Raw genomic sequence first — 20,869 nt, 5'->3', positions numbered from 1 at the left:
TTGCACACTCTCATGACTCTCACGACCATTTTTACTTAATTTTATTCTTCCACTTGCACACTCTCATGACTCTCGCGACCATTTTTACTTACTTTTATTCTTTCCCATAAGCACTCTCACGACCATTTTTACTTAATTCTATTCTTCCACTTGCACACTCTCATGACTCTCGCGACCACTTTTACTTAATTTCATTTTTCCACTTGCACACTCTCATGACTCTCGCGACCACTTTTACTTAATTTCATTTTTCCACTTGCACACTCTCATGACTCTCGCGACCATTTTTACTTAATTATTATTAGACTTACATATGTGCTCCTTGCTCTCCTATTTAACTATGTTGGAGACTAGACTTATATAGGTCCTCCTGGCACTCACATTTAACCATGTTGGGGACTCAATAGACTTATCTAGGGGTCCTTCTTGCACTCACTTTAAATAAATGTGATTGTAATTAAACTAAGGCATTAATATGTACATTTTAATCAGTTTTTAAAGAACCAAACTATTTCATTCTATGAGAATTAAATAAATATGGAAAAAGTTCCACTTATTTAATCTATAGGATTTTGATAAATAAATCAACTTAATATTATTGTTGAATTTATTTAACATACAGTTTATAATTTGTAAGGTTATATATGGATATTGGAGATTTAAGACTGAGCGACATAATCTAATCTAGTTATATACATGTTGATATTAAGTAATGTAAAAATACGAATATACATATTTCAATTTATCAAAGTCTAATCCTTCAAAGGTTTTAATTAATTGAATCGTAATTATACGTTTAAGGAATAAATCTTCAATAAACTAATTGAGCCAATATTAATGAATAACTACCAATTAGGAATTGTACAATTGTGGAACAATCAGGAGTCATATATTAGATTTTAAAAAAGGAAAAGTATCCGAAGCACTTATTTTTATAATTCTAAATAAGTAAAATGTCTTTCAAGGAAAGTTTTAGAAAGCAATAGTTGCGATTATATGAATAAATTCACTTTTAAACAATAACTATTTCAATATTACAATTCTTTTTTTACCAATCTATAATATCTATAATTCAAAACCTTATTTGCGCACTTATCAAGCATACTCAAAGTAGATAACAAAAAGAATGGAAATAATTACATGTTTCGTATGAAATTAAAAACAAATTCTACATACCCACGCGATCTAACGAAGAAATGAGTACTAATTGCTAAGTAGTTATCGATCTTGCCAGTAGAGCGCTCGTAAAACCAGTTTTTGTTCGTTTTTTAAGTGAGAATCGTCCATTTATTCATATAACTGTAATTTAAAATGTAATTAATTATATTTACTTCATGCAAAATTTATATTAATAAGGGCTTTAGCCATAACACAGTTCATAATAAACAATTGCTTTTATAAAATAATAATAGAATATAAATAAATTCAGTGATTATTTGAAGAATATGCAAGGTTAAAATTTGTTATATAGCTGCAAAGAAAGTAAAAAATGAAGGATATTGATTTAATAAACAACTTGAGCTTAAAAAATAGAATAATCACAGAAAGAAAAAACAAATACTGAATGAATGAACTTGATTTTTTAACTTAATAAATTTGATAGCAAAATGGAGCACATACATATAATCAACCAATATTCTTATTTTACAATTGTTTTTATGAAAATGAATTAAAAAATTATTAGCTGTAATACTATGTGATTGGAAAAATGATAGAATTAACATGCACGTACGATGTTGATTTATCTTTTTTAAGAAAAAAATTACTGGTAATGATGTACTTGTTAAATTAAGCATAATAAATTATTATAAATCAAACTTTATAGTCTATTTATTATTGCGTAAAAACCGTTCTGTAGCCCACAATAACTTTTAGAGAACTCAAATACTTTCATTACACAATAGAATCATGTGTGATTAATTACTAAATAATAAAAAATATATAAACTTATTCTGGATTAAGGTTTGTGGTCCCTGAAGATTGTCCACAGCATCCAATCAGATCTATTGATGACCACATTTCCGAGTTGTAGATTACAGTCGGCATCGTCAGGCAAATCTTTGATTTGGCATTAGTTTTCAGCTCTGAAAAACAGATTTTTTAAAAATTATTATTTAATACTGAAGTAAAGTACAACTGAAAGAAGACTTGAACAGAAAAGATTGATTTTTTTTTTTTTTTTTGTAATGCAGTAACCTTTTTCCAATTAAGACCCGGCAACTCCTAGTTTCCTCTCTTATATTCCCCCATTTTGACTATGGTTGTTTAGTGTATGGCGGTCTTTCTGGTGATGTTGAAGCTAAGCTTAAGCGCCTCATGAACTGCTTCATAAGATTTATTTTCAGCATTTCCAGAGACTCTCTGCATTTCGCACTGCTACGATGGGTTGAAGTGGCTTTTTCCTGTCTATCGCCGCCAATATTTTTTGGCTTCTTTCCTATTTCAAGTCATCCAGTCTCAAAGGCCTTCCTATATTTTTCAACTCCTTAAGTTTAAATCCTCCATCCATTCCCGTAACACTAGATCTCGCTCATCTGATCTCTATATTCCCTCTCACCGTACCTCATCCTTTGACAAGTCCTTCCTAATACGTGCTACCTCTCTCTGGAACTCCTTGCCATCATCTGTCCGCCATGCTCCTACCCTATCCATCTTTAAATCCCGTCTATTCAGTTATCTAGTTTCTATTCAGCTTCCTCCGAAATTCTAATTGTTTTAATTTATTTCCTTAATTTCTGCTGTTTTATTATTTTATTTTTACTTTCATTTTCACTTATTATATTTTCACTTTTGTAAATACTTATTTATTTATTTAATTTCTGTATAATCACAGGCCAAACTGTTAAGGCCTCTATTCGTTCCTGTATTTATTTTTAGGGGACAATTGTCCCAGAATAATAAATTTCTTTTCTATTTCTATTTCTAACTATAAATTATTTTTTGATATGAAAATACTAGTTATTTAAGCAACAAAGTACGAATAACAGTTTTTTATCAGAAAAGTTAGGCAAATGATGGGAGAGAATGTGAAAATGGAAAAAGTGCTTTGTTCAAAATGCTGGACTAAATACACCAAAAATATAGAACTAACAGGTTTGCCCAGAAAAAATTTGATTACCACTTAAATTTTCACATTTCTTTAGTCTCGAGTCTGTCTTTCCTCAAATCTGGATGGAAATCGGTAACAATATTTCTAGCTTAATTTGAATTCAAAACTTTTTAGCACCAATACCTATTTCTTGTATCTGTGCAAGATTTTATTCAGCCCGGGACGTGTTTTCCGCCAAAATACACTGTAGCTAATAAACCGGAAGAAAGGTTTGATGAAAAACCCTAGAAAAAAGCTGTACCGGAAATTCTTAGGCCTAGATACTTCTGTGTTACACCAAAATACACTATACTAGAATAGTGAAGAAGTGGTTCGAGATACAAAGCAGAATTGCGCACATACACACACATACATATATATATATACATAAAATAAATAAGCGATTGAGCCATGTAAATAAATAAATAAATTTCTACCTAATTTCAAATTCAAGTGGTGTACCCTATTAAGAGGACAAACAGTTACGAGAAGTACAAACTAGGAGCGCTGCGTGAAGTCCCACATAGTGGCTCCGTCTATTCTCTACTTGGTACATTCAGAGCAAATATAATTCTCCTATACTACAGTCCATTGTCTATTCATACTTCCAAGGAGATATAATCACAACAGTATAATAATCTAATAATGATACACAATATGTAACTAGTTGGAAATTAACTCTATGGTAAGACGCCATATTGTGCACGACTTTTCTGTACTCTTAGCAACTATAGAAATTATGTTTTTCACTGTAAATACATGTTTCAAGGTCGTTGAACGTTTTACAAATATTCTTAACACATGTTTCTTGTTTATATTGTAAGTAAAAAAAAAAAATTATTTCTGGTTGTCTTTACGTTCAACTAAAGATCAAATACCTAAGAAAGCAGGAATGGTAATTATTCGGATAAGTTTTTTTAAAACTCAAATGATAGGAGCACAGAAAATAGTAACTAAATTAAACATATGCCCCATCTAAGAGACCATGATCGGAAATTGAAATCATGGCCAACCTTAAAACTAAAAAAAAAATTCTCTCAGAATTAGATGCCAAAATAGCAATGGATTATATTAACATTAAACTCCTTAAGTCACAGTATGAACTAAAGCAGCACTGGTTTGGTGGTACACGAAAAATAATCTACAATGGCGGACATACCAAATAAAATAAAATTAAATCATAAAAATATCATAGAAACGTTTTTTCCTATAATTCATAAAAATTATTTTAATTAATAATATTATACAGTAAAGTTGTTAATATGTACAGTAATAAGGTTAGTCTGGCTCAAGATATATGTACGAGAAAATAAGCACATTTAGCAGGATTAAAATTGTCTTTCATGGAATATTTTTCAAAACCCGAAAATATCAATGATAATTGAATAAACCTCCTTCTAGAATTAGAATTGCCCATTAGAATGCTTATATTACAAACCTAATATTTCTATAATAAAACAGGGAACATTTGCAGTTAACTGATTTTTTTTTTTAAAAAAGTAAATAACATTATGTTTAATATATTTTGGAATTCTCAAAATTTATTACAAGATGTTGGTCAACAATATTTAGATAAATTCATTTCTTTTCAAGTTATAAGAATTCTTTATGAAATAAGATTGGGTGGCCCTTATGTTATTAAATTTAAACTCAATAATGTAATTTATAAAATTAAACCCAAAGATCATTGTTTAATGTGTAATAAGAACGAGCCGGAAACATTAATTGTCTATCAGCTGCCCAGTCTATGAAAGTTTTAGAATCCCACTCCATATAAAAAAATATAATATCTTAAAGAACTTTGTCAATTAATTGATAATTTTTGAAGAGAAAAATATGTGCGCAATTTTGAATTATTTAAAAAAAGTTTTAAAACTAAGATCTTACACTTTACAAAGTTTATAAAGTGAACATGAACTTGGAACTCCTTTGTAACAGATACATCTCTATACAAATAAAGATAATAAAATTACACACTCAGAATAATAAATTTCACGAAATACAATCATTTTTACGAAGTGGTACAATTTAGCATGATGAACTGCACTACCAAGTGGTAAGCGAGCCAAAAAGAGGTTGGTGGGAAACGCTGGTCTAAAGCATCTATTGTGGCTTCCTAGGTGGTGTCTATAAAAAATAAGATGATGAAGTACAATTGTGGCAGGCCTAAAACAGCACTAGCTGAATTTGAAGCAAGATCCTATCTAAGCAATAAGCGATTATAACGGTAAGGAACAGTCTGGAGTAGATCCACATAAAGTGTTCACTTAACGTACTGAACGATAAAAATTGTTTAAAAAAAAGAAAAAAGTTCCTTGAAATTACAACTGATGTGTCCCAGGAAATGAAATGCTATAAAACTCTAGATACTAGGCGTGTGACTTCGTTCAGACTAACACAATTAGAGCTAAATGGCAGCGAAACACAAAAGGAGCATAATGACGACAATAAAACTAATTGAAGAAGAAGTTAAGAGACACTAATGAATGCGAGGCAGATGAGTTTGGGGCCGCTGGAGGGAGCTCCTCATCACGCCCTCATTGTCAAGGAGGGCCACTAGGCCAACGTTCTGGTCTGTAGCCCGTTCTGGTCTCTACTTGCAGTCTAATATTATATTACACACACCCCCGTTGCAAGCAATCAATTTAATCATTTAAAGCACCACTAACAACAATCTGGTGCAATAGTTCCTTTACTCCAACTAGAAACTAACAACATCTTACACGCAATCACTTATAGTCCATCACCATACATAATTTTTTTTTTTTTTTGAGGGGTGAAATGCGTTTACGCACGCAGAGGCCCTGCTGTGCCGCACTCCCAAAATAGACTACCGGCTAAAACACCCCCCCGCTGCTAGGCCTAGCCTGGATTCACTGGCGACCAGCATTACTTCAGAACTAGGCCTCTGTCTTTACTCATTGGAGTATTTCCCTCGGTGTTACCCTACTTGGCAGTCGTCCAGGTCCTGCTTCTTCTGCTGAAGAAGGTCCCTGGCGTACCTAGCTGCAGTCTGCCAGTTGGCCTCACTGGCCAGCATAGTTTCGGCTATAGTGTCTGGAGTCTGTTGCCCAATCACTGCCTCGAAGTGACCTCTGAGCCGCTCCCACCGACCGCAGGAGAAAAACGTGTGGGAAGCATCGTCTTTACTGCCGGGGCAGTAAAGGCATTCCTCATCCTCTACCTTTCCCACCTTTTTCAGGTATGCCCTGAAATAGCCATGCCCACTCAGGAGTTGTGTGAGGTAATAGTCCACTTCCCCATGTGGTCTCTTCGTCCATGGCTTTACCTCCTTTATTAACCTAGCGGTCCATCGACCCCGCAGATCATCTTCCCAGGAAGCCTGCCACCTCCGGAAAGTCCCATCCCTCTCCTCCCTGGAGAGAGCCTCCTTACTCCCCTGTGCCCTCCTTTCGTGGAGGATCTTGCGTTCCCTAGCAAGGAGTGCAATCGGGATCACTCCGGCAATCACGAGAACCGCTGGCTCAGACACCGTGCGATATGCAGAGGCAATCCTCAGCGCACCAAGTCGCTGCACACGAGCCATTCTCTTCCTGTAGACCTCCTTGTTAAGAGCATCTGCCCACACCTCAGCTCCGTAAAGGAGTATCGAATGTGTCACACTCATCAACACTCGGCGTGTGCTGCCCCGGGGGCCACCAACGTTCGCCATCAGCCTACTGAGGGACGCGACACTCTTTGCGGCCTTATCCGCTGCGCTCTGAATTTGCTTACCGAAGCTCAGCTTGCCATCAATCATCAAACCCAGATACTTGGCAGTGCTCTTCGAGGTCACAACTTCTTCCCCAACAAGCCATGATATGCTCGTGGGGATCCTCTTTTTGGTCAGGAGCACAATCTCTGTTTTGGACAGTGCTAACGATAGTCCATGCTCCGTCATTCATCGATTGACGATACGCATCACCCTACTCAATTTTAGTTGGGCTTTCTCGACATCACGTGCGGCAACAAGTGCTGCCACGTCGTCTGCGTATCCAACCAAAACTGTCTCTTCTGGCATTTCCTGTCTGAGCAGGCTATCATACGCCACATTCCAGAGATCCGGGCCCAGGATCGATCCCTGCGCTGCACCTGCCGTAACTGCGGATGCTCTTGGCCCTCTCGAGGTCTGGTAAATAACTGTTCGGTTCCGCAGGTAATCACTTATTACTCGCAGAAGGTACTTCGGGACTTGAAACGTTTCCTCCAGCGCTCTCAGCACATCTACCCAACTAATTGAGTTGAAGGCGTTTTTTACGTCAAGCGTGACCAGAAGGACCACCCGACGAGAATGATGATTGTGATCCTCCGCCCTGCGTACCGCCTCAATTACTTCTTGGACCGCGCCTACTGTGGAGCGCCCAGACCTGAAACCATATTGTCTCGGCGATAGGTCTCCTGCCGCTTGCACCGCCAACACTAGTCTTTCCCTGAGGAGCTTCTCGTATAATTTGCCCGCTGTATCCAACATACATAGAGGCCGGAAGGACGACGGAAGTTCCGGTTCCCCCTTTCCCTTGCTAATGAGGACCAGCCGCGCTATCTTCCAACGGGTACTAAAAACCCCAGCTTTCAGGCAGGCATTATACATTCTCAGTAACAGACCAGGACTCTGCATTGCGACCAACTTAAGCACCTCATTAGGGATGACGTCTGGGCCGGGCGCTTTCTTGCTTTTGAGAGAGCATACGGCTTTCTCAAGGTCCCTGTTGGTGAAAAGATGAAAATCCCCTACATCACCAAAGTCCCTATCACTCCGAACTGGGTGGGAAGGAAAGAGCGCCTCCACGACTTTTTCCATGGTGGGCACATCCATGACTAATGGAGTTCTAAATGCCCCGAGTTTTTGGGATACTATCTTATACGCCAGTCCCCATGTATCTACATCCACATCCTCTTTCAATTTTACCCAGCAGCGCATCTTGCTTCTGCAGATAGCTCGCCTTAGTTCCCTCTTCACTGTTTTATACTCAATCAAGCGAAGATTTGCGTCTTTTACATCACCATACATAATACTTCCAACAACTCGAATAATAATAGTAACAGCTAAACTTAAAAAATGTTCGTGATGCATTAATATCGCTCTAAGAATGCCAAGTTTAAAAAAATAACATTGAAAAATTAGGAATATATCAATTATTCGTTACACAGCTAATCGCTACGTACTTATTCATCGAAAAAACTTGCTAACACCAGAAAAAAGATTAACAACCGAAGTTTAGAAACACTGAATAACATTATAAATTAATGATGAGCCGGTAAATTACACTGAAATAACAATTTAGAAATTACTACACTTCACCTTTCCACGTAAAATTCAATAACAATAATCAAAACATGGTAAAAGTTCATTATCGCCTGCCCCAATAAATCAATATTCTACTAAAACTACCAAATAATGCAAGTTCCAACAGGTGATCGCACAAATTGCGCATTATTTATAGATAACTCCCCATGCAGATTGTGTAAATCTGCTGAATATATATATATATTTTTTTTCAAGATTTATCTCACATTTTAGTAAAATACAACTTCCAGACTAATCAGCTATGGGCACTGAAACTCATACCAGCTTACACCAAACGTTTATACAATTGGCGAATTCCTTTTAACAAATGAATAGGGAACAACCAAGAAGTTATTGTTAAAAACAATAAATAAATTATACTCACGTAAATGGTATTTTTTTATCTAAATACCATCCGGTAGCCGATAGGTACATTTATAAAATGTGACTCGGACAATATAAAAGATTGTGAGAACATTTCTCTTAAGTGTTTAGTAATAATATTTTTCTGCCAAAGTTACAATAATTTAGAAAATAAACTTTAAACTGAAGATATGAAGGTTACCCACTGAAGGTTAGATAAGTTATTGAATTAAGAATAATTGTATTCACTTTGAGCTTTTGGAAGTTAAAAAGAATTAAGAAATGAATTTAAAATTGCTAAATTATAACTGAATTTAATTATTTACGCATTATTTTTCTTATATTGATGTTAACTGCACTTACAATTTTTTGGTAACTAGTAGGTAATTTTGATGATTGGTTATAACAATTATAAACAGTTTTAAATAAGCACGATATCTATTAGTTTTCTACAATTGATTTTATTTTGAAGAAGTATTTGAAAGAAAACTATTATTACGACTTCTTTCAGACACGAGTTGTAACCATACTAGTAAGAAGGAAGGTTTCTCTTAGGTTACAGAACAGGGCTGCCTTTATTATTTACAATAGATAATTTTAATAAAATCATTTTAATTTTAAATTATATTGTTTATTACTAAATTTAAATCTATGGAAATATATAATATTATTATAATAATTTGTTTTCTATTTAATAAATATTTAAAAAATATATATATATCGGGGGGGCTTTACAATTTTCTCGTTTTTGTTCAAATCGACCAAACTGAAATTTTAAATTTTTATTCTTTACTTTAATGACAGTTTATTGAAATCTATTAGAAAATGGTCCCTCAATCATTTTTATTTAAACTTGGGTATACTGTATCATGTATACTGTATCATGTATACTGAATCATGTATACTGTATCATGTATACTGTATCATGTATACTGTATCATGTATACTGTATCATGTATACTGTATCATGTATACTGTATCATGTATACTGTATCATGTATACTGTATCATGTATACTGTATCATGTATACTGTATCATGTATACTGTATGTTTAACTGCTAAATGAAATATATTTACCATACAGGCAATTTCATTTAGAAGAAAGAGACTTTTAATTTATATATGGATGTATATAACTTTGACAATAATGTATAAAATTAAATGATTTGCTATAGTTCGAAGTTTGACACTAAATCTTCTTTGTAAACAATAATCGCTTCAAGTTGATTCTTTGAAACATAGTTTGTAAATAACTTTATTCCAGTTTCACTATAGAATAGAACTGGAGAAGAGGGGTGCACTATTTAGCTTCTCTCTAACGTGCCATTTTACTGAATGATTTTGTAAAGTACTACCATTTATGCTGTATTAGTACGAGTAAAATATAGAGCATAATTCCTTGTGTCAAGTGTAGTATTTGATTATTTTAATGTGCTTAGACTGCAGTCTGTAAAATGTTTCCTAAACAGCTCCATATTCAGGTGACGTCAACTGATGGAAGGTGCCTGACAGGGATTCACTGTTATTTTTATTTATTTATTTTTTAACCAGGGAATCTAAATAATCTTTTTTTTATTAGTTGATCTTTAGAACTACTCTTTCTTTTTGGTAGTGAATGTAAAGACCTTTGCTACATCATATATTTTTTTAATAACTCTAATAAATTTTGGGCTTACACCACACCTGAGCAACTTAAGGTATAATAGCTGGTGGGAGACAGAGTCGAAAGCCTTCATGAAATCAACAAAAATCACCCAGACTTGACTGTTAGGCGCCCTCAGTTGGATATTAATAGCTGAATTCAAAAGGAAAACAGCGTCCACACAGCTTCTGCCGGCTCTAAAACCAAACTGCTCATCAGGGAGTATCCTGTTAGATTCAGCCCAAGTAGAAAGCCGGGTACACAGAATTTTGGTAAAGATCATTGTGATACAGTTCACAAGCGCGATTCCCCTATAATTTGTTGGTACCGTAGGGTCCCCCTTTTTGAAAATAGGTATCAGTTTGATAAGACCCCAGTTGATAGGAAACGTTTCGTGGGCCCAAACAGTGTTCAATAGGTTTTTTATTAGTTGATCTTTAGAACTACTCTTTCTTTTTGGTAGTGAATGTAAAAAAGGCGAAGATTCAAATTATTACCAAAATCTATCATAAAAATAAGTAAGTTTTCAAAAAAAAAAAAAAAAGGAATTAAGGCACTGGGATAAATGGATATTTATTTAAATTTAATAAAAGTTTTTCGGTATTAAATTGAAAATGTGACAATGCGCGAAAACGCCCGAAGTTAGCCGAAAGACAAGACTTGGATCTTCCAATATTATCAAAACCATAATTATAATAGAGAACTGCGCAAGTGCAGTACGCTATGAGAATCGCGTGGTAAAAACCTTTTTGATTTTAAGTTCTTAAACCTTTTAAGTTTTGTTTTTATTCGTAGAGAGCACTAATTAATAATAATTATTTTCTTAATTTACAAAGCTGTAGGCTGAAATACAAGGTATTTCATTAATATTTTAGGCTAAGCCTATAGTGAATATTTCTAGTAAAGGTAGTGATTAGATTTGTCGCAAGGCTTCAGGGCTTTCTTTTTTACTTTCATAAAAAGAAATACAAGTTCTTATAACAATGAATCGAAGAAATTTACTACTAAAAAACACAAAAGGTTTGAAATTGTGAAGCAAAGGAGTTAAACTAAAAGAGCCTATTAAAGGAAATAGAATGAGCAAACTTGTTTACGAAGAGTAGTAGAGTGTAGGGAATTCTGGACTGTAGAACACTGCCGGACGGAGATAGACTGGAGAACCGCGCCAGCCCGCTAGTGGTCAACAGGTTGACAGTTATTTCCACAGAAGAGCTCCACTTCTTCATTACTAAAGGGCGTGCCCTACATTACCTCTCTACCATTTGTCCACCACATTCTTCTACTTTATCACCACATTATTCACTATTCAACTTTAATTTTGATCCTTTGCTTTATTCTACCTGACTACCGACTGCTTATTACTTATTTGTACTTCGAAATATCTAACATATAAATATTAAGATTTCAGGCTTACTAAGTCAGCGGTTTCCAAGCATTTTTATTACTTTTAATGCAATTCTTATCTCACAATTAACTTAATTAATAAATACTTTATACTTTGTAAAGTTCTTAAAAGAGAAATAAAGTTTTTTTTTTTTTTTACTTTATTTGTATATTTACAACTGCAACAATTGTTGCATCAAGTAAATTTGATCTTATTGGTTCAGTTCACTTGTAATATCATGGTTAGAGCAATCACCCACTGGTGAAACTCTTTCACAATAGATCTCTAGGCCACTTCCGCTTCAAACGACGAGGAAAATTGTCGGGAAGGTGAGGAGAGGAGAGTTGTTGGACATGAGGATTAGGATGAAGAGAGCTAGGAGGCTGTGAAAGTTGCGGTAGCGAGACTTTATTAGGTCAGAGGCATAGGGGATGTGAAGGTCAGTGTGAATGGTAAGGTCAGAGATGTAGTATAGAGCATTCAGGATTTTCCGTAGGATTTTAGACTGTAGTGTCTGCAGGCGTTTTGGTGTTAAAGGGGTTTGGTTGAGCCCCACACTTCTGATCTTAAGAGTGTCTTGTAAATTGTCAGTTTGTGATTTAAGTCGAGTTTGGATCTACGGTCAAGTAGTCTAGTAAGTAGCTTGTAGCGTCTGTTCATGTCTTGTCGTTTCAGTGGAGTATGTGGGTTCCACCAATGTGTGAGTCTCTTGTCCAATGTACAGACCTACGTCAGCAGGAGGAATCGTTACACCGTTCAGTTGAACTGGTGCACTCGCAGATTTTCGTAATGTAAAAGTAATGTGCACTGATTTTTGTTCATTAATTTTTATTTTCCATTTTCGGAAAGTTTTTATTATTATTATAATGTAACAAGTTAATGGAGTTTATTTAAAATAATCTTTACGAAAAAATAATACTTGTGAACGTTTGTAGAAATAACGACTAAATAGTGACATATGAAGAGGTACGCGCTACCAAAGTTATAGGCAAGCGAATTTCTCGAACTATTTCCTATACTTCTCAACGTTCTTTGCTTGTTTTTTTGACCTAATCAGGCATCTTACGTAACATTTATACTTCTGTGACTTACTTGTATTTCAAAAATAATAATAAGGTTGAGCATTTCACTTGCGATTGTATCCCATAATTTGGAAAGATGCGAATATAAAAGCCATTACTACTATAAAATAAAATGGCAAAATGTGTAGTTCTCAGTCATGCGTATAGATAGCGTTGTTATCAATGATAGCGCGTTGATTCCAGTTATGTGTATCATAATAACGTACCCAGCCCAAATAGTCAAACTGGATTAGTCACATTAATACTTACTACTACTAATATTATACCACGAGCTTTTTAAAATATCTTTGCTATCAAAGAAATTCTTTCTTCGCGGTTTACGCCATATGAAAATGTGGTAGTTTTTTCTGGTGTACAGAGGATGGTGTTCATGTGAAACACCATCAAACCATAGAGGGGAAAACATAGAAAACAGATGGAACCATCTGTTTGGTCCAGAGAGCTTACAAAAGATTCAGTTATCAGCATACTTTACAAGAATAAGAGAGAGAAACTTGGTGCAGAATGAATGATTCAACCGAAAGTACATTTGTGGTTATAATCAGGTTACTGTAATGGCGACCGTTGCCACTGCCTTTTTGATTAGAATTTTATTTATGTGGTCCTGTATTTTTTTTTTTTTTTTTTTTTCTACGAACTATTCAAGTAGGATCTTTGTCTTTAAAAGAGTATTATCTATAATACGTATATTTCTTTTGTTTTTGTCACTTCCTTTGTCGATGGCACGGGAGTTGTTGATGAGAAACGTATGTTTTATCTCTGTAACATGAGAAGTGATAAGGCTGTGCTTTGTGTTCTTGTTATTTATGCACTTCCGTTATCTGCATTTACATTCTTTTTTCTCTAAATGTACAGAAATCTGTCCAGTATTCGAGCAGCTAATCGCGTTACTTTAAAACGAAAAAGTCTTCATCTTTGCTGTATCTTTTAATGCGACAGAAGGTAATGGTTGCAGCCATGATAAAGAGCCTAAAAAAAAGACAAAGGTTCGAACATAAAAAAGTGAACTCAAACCACACCGAAAACAAATGACTATTTCAGAAAATAATGGCAAATGCATTAAAAGCTGCATTAGATTTGCATCAAGCTTATGGCCACCAGTAAATGCGCTGCATATACTTGCCATTTTACAACAAATAACCTTTTTTAGTACATTTTTTATTTTCGAAGCATTAGGAGATTTATTCGATATGAATTCTTTTTCGACTTTATACTATTCACTTCCTAGGAATATGCCCAATTCTAGGGGAATTTAGAAAGGCATATTTTGGTAAAATAAAATTAACTCAAGAGGAGTTGGTGAATTTATTATTAAATGGTACCAATTGGACAACACTTGCTAAATTCTTAAATAAAGTTATAAAATAGCGGAAGTTTCTGGTTGAGCATTACCAACATAATAACAATTAAAGTAATTGATGTAAGAGATTATAAAATGCGAAAATATCATTTGTATTTAATATTAAATATTAAATTTACTTTGTTTTGTATTCCAAATTGAAATGTATGAAAACATTTTTGATTTACTCGCAAGATTATTTAAAAAGCTTCAAAAAATAGAATGCTTTCAATCAAAATCAGGGACAAGGCCACAACCCCTCATTATTTTTGGGGGTGCTCAATATCATGAGATTTGAGTCTGGGATGTTTATCACCTCCACCCCCCCCCAAAAAAAACCCTGAGTCCTCCCAGAAGCGCTCTCCCAGTCAGCGTACAATAGCGTAAAAAATCTGTTGTTTCTATAGGATGTCTATACAGGAAATCCGATATCCTAGATGGATGAAAACGTTCACTTGTTTTATTACTCGTCCGAGCACCATTTATCTTGGATCTCATGGGGATGATATCCACGAATTCCATTGAATAATGCCATTAAATTTGGTTTTGGCAGACTGTGATCCAAAATTTGACAGTCGCCTTCAATTGTTTAAACTTCAAAAGTTGCGAAGAAAGTCTCTCAAGTTCCAAGCATTGCCTGCTGCTATACTCGTAGAAATGTATTCAAATAAAGATCAAGTTGAAGTTCCGGCAGAACTCTCTGGTAAGCCGTGAATATTCAACTTGGATGTCACAAAATATTCTGAACATTACCACTGTCTTTTTTTCATCTTAACCTCTTCATCGATGTCTCTGAATGTAAAAGGCAGCAGCTCTCTCTCAATTACACTAATGTGAGGAACCAGCCTTTCTCAAGACCCGAGGCCACAACATTGTAATACGTAGAAGAATGTTAAAGGCATAAGATTTTTTGTTTACTTAAGGAGCGGAAACATACAAAGACATGATTAATTAATCTTAATTTCAGGCTGCAGCTTTGCACCTACATATTTAGATCAGCAAAACTGACAACAAGTGTTTAAAATAAAATAAATTGAATGTAAAGAGAAGTATTTAGTGTTAAATGTAGATGTATAAGTGTTAGTGTGTAAAACCGGATGACCCGGAGAGGGGAGGCCGGCGACCTTTAAGGAACGCCAATCATCCGTCAGCCTGGGTACCTTCCTGCAACGGCTGCTGCTTGCACCCAGCCTTGCTGACCGCGCAGTCTGACATTCAAACAGTATGAACACACAAATCTTCTTTAGTAATGTAAACAGCCAACAACAACCTAAATCGTTCATATACCCTGTAAGATGTACAGCTACTACAGTGCAGTTGCACATGGCCACTATTAAATTACTGCATCAATGAAGAATCTGCAACCGATAAAGAATTTTCTTTCAAATTTAATTAGCCCTAAGGAGGTGACTGGAAGGAATTCCAATTATGGTTTTTATCCTTTGCAAGAGAATTAATTACTACGAAGGAATAACCATTTGCATCCAAGAAATCCACCTAGTCTTTGACCTTCCCGGGCAGGTGCAATCTACTTCGCCTTTTTTTGCTGCCGATCCACCTAGCTGTTTCCATCCATTGTTTGCACAGCCATCTGTATCAGTTTTTCCCATAATTCATTCTTATAGTAAAGAATTTCCCCACGTGAAATGCTTACAGCGTCAACGCCGTTCACCATATGGTCCAATACGCTAACTGTGAAGCTTATCGTTGATTTTCAACTATGCTTTTCAATTTTTGGGTCATTCTTCACGTGGTTCATTCTTAAAATTAGAATGACCCACATTTGTATTAGGTCGACCTTTTTTTTTTTTTTTTTATTGAATTTGAAGGAACATCGCCCTTTACCAAATTTTGGTTAATATTCCTAATCTTAACCTAATTCCAGACATAATACTAATTAAAACAGTTTTTTATTTTAAGAATACTTTCCTCCACACTAGACTTAAAAGAACAGAACTAAACGACTACTTAAAAGACTCTTAGGCGATAGATCAAAACTCTCTCTAGACAACAAAAGATTGATTTATACTTCTATTTTGAAACCCATCTGGGCGTATGGAATAGAGCTGTGGGGTTCAATCAAAAGCTCCAATCTCCAAAGGATTCAATTCTCTTCAATCAAAAATACTTCGAACTATTGTAAACGCTCTATTTTATTGTCTCCAACCTGGACTATACACACTGACCTTAACCATTCCTTTTGTCACCGAAGTCGCTGAAAACACGATACAGAAAACTCCACTTCAGCCTGCAATCTCATATAAATCTCTCTTGCTCAAAATCTTTCTTCTAGAAATCTTCCTGATAACCCGGACAAGACGCCTTAAGAGACAGTTTGGCCTCGTGATTTCCTCTCCAGTGAAGAGAGTGACTAACCATCTAACGTTTGGGAGTGTTACCTACTCTGTTATCACTGTTACTCAAAACGCAAAAAAAAAAAAAAAAAATAAGAAGAATATTTTGCGAATATTCAATTTACATGTGCAAAAAGTAAAGTAATTGCCTATTTTTTCAGGCGAGCTTTACGTTCAACTACCAAATTAGGTGTCGTGGACGGAGGCGACTAGCAAACATACTTTACTATAAATTTCTCGTATTAACCATTAAATAAAATCCAAGGTCTAAAGACCGGGAATCGAACCCACTAAACCAACAATACATCTTAGCTGTGCGGGTCTAGCCTATAACCGCCTAACATACTTTACTATAAATTTCTCATATTAACCATTAAATAAAATCCAAGGCCTAGAGACCGGGGAATCGAACCCACTAAACCAACAATACAACTTAGCTTTGCGGGTCTAGCCTATAACCGCCTAACATACTTTACTATAAATTTCTCATATTAACCATTAAATAAAATCCAAGGCCTAGAGACCGGGGAATCGAACCCACTAAACCAACAATACATCTTAGCTGTGCGGGTCTAGCCTATAATCGCCTAACATACTTTACTGAAGATTTCTTTTATTAACCATTAAATAAAATCCAAGGCCTAAAGACCGGGAATCGAACCCACTAAACCAACAATACATCTTAGCTTTGCGGGTCTAGCCTCTTAACCGCTCGGCTACCGTGGCTCCTAATTTACATTTGTATACATATATGAACATTCGAACTTTTAATTATTTTAATTTAATTTTCCTCTATTGGAATAAAAGAAAGTTATTAGTTTTACCCGATTGAATACCCGGCTTATAACCCAATTGATTTACTCAATTGTTGATTTTCATCCTTCAAAACGGAATAAATGGTCGAAATATTAATCATTAAAGCAAATATACGATTCAAATATCGTATTCAAGTCACCCAAGTTATCTACTGACCCAGCAAAATTAAATTCATTTCAATAATTATAACTTTAAAATGAATATTTCGATTTTCAAATTTTATTTTATATTTAGAATGTTAAAAATGAATATAACAGAAAAATAAATAAAAAAGTTAATTGAATCCTAAACGTTATTCTTTTTTTAATTAATAAAACTCTACCCTATTCTGGAATCTGTGACTATAATTCCAACACATCAGTTTGGCTTCCGACAACAGCACAGCACTATTCACCAGTGTCACAGAGTAGTAGACGCCATATCTTCCTCTCTGGAGCGGAAACAATATTGCTGTGGGGCCTTTCTCGACGTGGCTCAGGCCTTTGATCGAGTCTGGCACCCAGGACTATTGTGGAAGTTAAAGAGTGCTCTTCCATCAACTTATTACTTAATTCTACTATCATTTCTTACCGACCGCTTCTTTAAGATAAGTTGTGGATCTGCCTCTTCCGACTACTCTCTGGCACGGGCTGGTGTACCTCAAGGTAGTATTCTCGGACCGCTCCTCTATACTGTGTACACATCCGACCTACCAACTGACTCAAACACACTGCTCTGCACTTACGCTGACGATACTGCTATTCTCTCTTCTAACTCAGACGCCACTACCGCTTCCTCTCATCTACAATCTCATATACACAAACTAGAACCCTGGGCCAAAAAGTGGAGAGTCAAATTCAATCCTCAAAAGTGCGAACAGATAACTTTTACTTTGCGTCGTAATTCTTGTCCCTCTATAAGTCTTAACTCAATTCCTCTTCCTTCTGCTAATTTAGTTCGCTACCTTGGGATGTACATCGACAAAAGACTAACGTGGAATCCGCACACTAAACTCAAAAGACTTGAACTCAACCGACGAAACAAATTACTACTGCGACTAATTGGCAGACAATCCAAACTACCACTGGAACATAAACGACTAATATACAACAGCATACTCAAACCGATCTGGACTTACGGACTCGAATTGTGGGGTTCAGCCAAACTTTCTAATTCACAAAAAATACAGTCCTTCCAATCAAAAATTCTCCGTCAGATTACGAATTCTCCATTTTATGTCTCTAACTCCACCCTCCATAACGATCTCAAAATCTCATACGTAACTGACGAATCTAAATCTAAATATAGAAAATTCTTTGACTCTCTTCCATTCTGTACCAATCCTCTTATTCAAAATCTTGCCTCCACAACGATTCCAGATTGTCCTCCACGTCGATTGAAACGCTGTTGGCCTCGTGACCAGCTCCAGTAATGTAAGGAACTCCAGCGAGAGTGTTGCCGGAGGGCAGCTTCTCTCCTCAAGCTGATCCAGCCATAAAGTCTTCTTTCATCATATTCACTGATTGCATTTTATTCTATTGTAGATTGTGAATAGCAAATAAATTACAAAAAAAAAAAAAAAAATTAATAAAACTTTTAATTGCAGCTAACTAATTAAATTAACGGGGGAATCTTGTATCAGTTTTTTTTAATTTATTTTTTGTAGTTTTGTAATAAATGTGAGAAAATTAATTTCAAAACTTGGAAAATAACAAAGTCTCATTTTCTTCTTGATTTAATATTTTGAAAAGAAAGACGCGCGGCATCAGTAATTTCTTGTCCGTGAGAGCCTCCATGTTGTTCTTTTTTTCCACTTTTCTATGTGCCTTCTGAATATTCTGGACTACGCAAGGTGCATAATTCTCTATTGTTCTAAAAACGAATGGAATTTACCTGTTGCTACTTTTATTTTTCTTCTCTTATTTCCTGTAGTTACAATTTTCTTCGCTGGAAAAAAGGAAGTTTTTCTTTTTTAAAACTTTCCAAGAAAAGTTAATGTTTAAAGCTGCATGTTTTTTTTTTCTTTATCCGTTTTCTTTCTAATTTTGGGTCATATTTTCTTCCGATTTTGAATTTCCACCAATGTTTATTGCTCGCTGGTTTTTAGAGAATGTGTCTGTGTCAATGGGAAAGTGAAAAAAAAAAAAAAAACCCGGAATATCCTAGCTAGGTGATATTTCATATAATCAGAAGTCATCAGGAAGTGAAAGAGGATGGAGAATGATGGGAAAAGAGAGCGAAGAAACAAGCACATTCCATCAAGTGTACAAAAGTTACAATGCACATCTGATTCCGTAGGTATTGATGCACAGACCAATGAGGTTGTAGCAATGTTTATGGTCTTTGTCAAGAAAACAAAGAACCATTCCTTGACTCGAATATTTTCCCGATGTAAAAACTCAAAACCCTAAATCTGTACGATTTACTTTCTTACGATTTAAGGGCAGGTAAAAAAAATTAACCAAGTAAAGCTACCTGTTTGTTAATTAGTTCTGTTAATTACAGGTATACCTCAATTAATAATTAGCAATTATTTTTGGCTGTAATTAACATTATATTTCGATTGCCCAATTAAAACAGGTAAGAATGTAGGAGCTACATGCATAATTCTTAAGTTACGTTTCCCACCACAGGTCGGCCCTTTGATTTACATCCCATATCTAAGATTCAACTAACCAACAAGAGAGACAGAGAGAGAAAACTGCATAATGGAAATCTAAGAACCAAGCGCTAATAATCGACACAATACGAGTATTTCTCACCCCAAAATTGCATCAGTCTCCACGAAGAATAATAATTCTTTCTCATAATATTTTCAAAACCCCAAGAAGTGATTTGAGTCGTATTGTAATCAGAATTTAGTAAATGCAAAACAATATTGATAAATGTTCGAAGGGATATGAAGGAAGCTTATTTTTTAATCGAATGATTAGGATAACCGAATATTTCGGACTGTACTCAAGGAAAGCAAGAACAAATGCTTAGGTGATGGAGAGCCAGGGCGAACGATAATATTCTAAAGAAAGAGAACCATTTAAAGCAGGGTAGACGCATTCAAATTGTTCGGCAACTTAACTGCAAAGGTAAGAAGAAGGAATTTGGTCCCAATCAAGTACTTCTGCAAAATAAACGGTAGGATTCATCGAAAGGATTGGTATTCTCACGTTGGACTGAAAAAAATACTAAAAACTGTCCTCTATAGTATAAGATCTGGCCAGTGAGTTGTCCTTCAATTGGAGGAAAGAGGCTTCAAGCGTCAAATGAAGTTTTACGGTGTAACTATCGTTTTTTAAAAGAGAGGAACCTGAAGATAAAGAACTAATCAGGAGTTAGTACACCACTTCCAAGGAGTGGACCTAGCAAGAGTACAAAAGCTTGGAGGATTAAGATTAAAGCATTGACTCTGCAACCAGGAGAACTTACCAATCTCGTGATCTTATATCACAAACCAGCGACTGAAAACCAACAGGGCACATTCCACAGATCATTTTCTGCATGGGGGGCCATAGACTGTGTACAGAGAGGCGGGCTACG

Source organism: Rhodnius prolixus, unplaced genomic scaffold, assembly GCF_049639745.1.
Source record: "Rhodnius prolixus isolate KJV_2025 unplaced genomic scaffold, Rpr scaffold_5, whole genome shotgun sequence".
Classification (NCBI taxonomy): domain Eukaryota; kingdom Metazoa; phylum Arthropoda; class Insecta; order Hemiptera; family Reduviidae; genus Rhodnius; species Rhodnius prolixus.
Note: the sequence above shows the minus strand (reverse complement) of the source record.